Source organism: Mesocricetus auratus, unplaced genomic scaffold, assembly GCF_017639785.1.
Source record: "Mesocricetus auratus isolate SY011 unplaced genomic scaffold, BCM_Maur_2.0 Super-Scaffold_100004, whole genome shotgun sequence".
NCBI classification, from domain to species: domain Eukaryota; kingdom Metazoa; phylum Chordata; class Mammalia; order Rodentia; family Cricetidae; genus Mesocricetus; species Mesocricetus auratus.
This window is the reverse complement of record NW_024429189.1, coordinates 58,411,803-58,413,600: the sequence shown is the minus strand read 5'-3', so window position 1 is coordinate 58,413,600 and position 1,798 is coordinate 58,411,803.

The following is a 1,798-nucleotide window of genomic DNA, read 5'->3' as shown; positions in this document are numbered from 1 at the left end:
TCCCATGGTCCATTGCCATGTGCGCCACAGTCTCTCTAGTGTGAGGATGGAACTCTGTTTCTCTTTGTTACACTCTATGGGTTGTAAGGAAGTGAGCTCCCAGGCAGAGTGGGAATCTAGGGTCCCTCAAGAGCTTGTCTTCTTAGAGGGTACTGAGACTGCTGTGTACCAGACAACATACTTGGCGCTGTTTATTAGCTGTTTAATCCTCAGTTTATGTCATGAGTTACACACCATTACAACTGTTTTACCTTTGGAAATTGAAGTTTTGATAAACTGACTGTGATTTGTTCAAGGCCCTACAATCAATAAGAGGCACATCTGAGACTCAAACGCAAGTCTGTTTGATCTTAAAGATTATACCTCCAAAACTTTCCATTGAAATAGAAGTATTGAAATCGTTCAACCTCTCTTTCTCTATCCGGGTAACACAGAAGTAGGGAGCACTCAGTCTCAAGCTTGGTCAGAACAGGTTCTCCTTGGAATGTTGCAAGCTGCTCTGCCAGGAGACACCTGTCACCTGCACTTTGTCAACAGCACTAGAAAAGAACCACAGTAGCGCTCAGGCTGTTCCAAGAGCAGACCTTGAGGCTTTCCTCATCCTAAACAAGGACGTGAAGGGATGGCCTTGCTGATCAGCCCAAATGAACATTTTCAAATTATAAACACGTATGGAAGTGTCATATTCCAACGCACACACACACACACACACACACACACACACACACACCTATTTTTAAGACCAAACTTAAAAATTACTGTTATTGTAATTGTATGTGAATGTGGGCACCTGTGTGCCGGAGAATGATCATGGATGTCAGGGGACAAAATATCAAACTCAAGTCAGGCTCAGGAGCTTACACTGGGCCTCGCATCCCAGCCTTTCTTAGGCCCAACACATGGCAACTCTTATAAAGGAAAACATTTAATTGGGGCTAACTTACAGTTTCAGAGACTCGATCCATTATCATCATGGCAGGACATGGGGGTGTGCAGGCAGACATGATGCTGGAGAAGGAGGTGAGAGTTCTACATTTTGACCTGTAGGTAACTGGAAGTGGACTGTCTTCCACATTGGGCATAGCTTGAACATAGGAGACCTCAAAGCCCACCCCCACAGTGAGACACTTCCTTCAACAAGGCTATCCCTACTCTAACAAAGCCACACTTCTCAATAGTGCCACTCCCTTTGAGGGCTATTTTCTTCCAAACCACTGTAGAAGTTAAAGATTTATACAGTTTCCCAATTTTGTAACTGCATTTCTCAAGTTCAAAGTTAAGCAGCATCACAACTCAATGAATAGCTGTAATTCAGCATTTGGAGAAACAACAGTTTAAAATGTACAAATAACGTATAAAAACATATAATATATGTCTTATATGCTGGTTTTATTGTTTTTATTATTTATTTAGTTTTGAGACAGGGTCTGTCTCACTATATAAACCAGGCTGGCTTCAAACTCACAGAGACTCCCCCTGCCGCTTAAGTGCTGGGATTAAAGGTGTGTGCACCACACCTGGCCTAAATATGTATACATAGCTTTATATATGTATATACATGTGTATGTATATATGTGAGTGTGTATGTATATATGTGTTTATATAGTCTCCTGTGTCCCAGGTTAGACTTGAATTCATTATGTAGACTATGATAACTTTGAACTTCTGATCTTTCTTCCTCTACCACCTAAATGCTGAATTAACAGGCATGGGTTACCATGTCTGTTTCATGTGCTGCTGGGAATAGAACCCAGAGCTTAGGGCATGCTAAGCAAGAATGATTCTAACTAAACTGCAT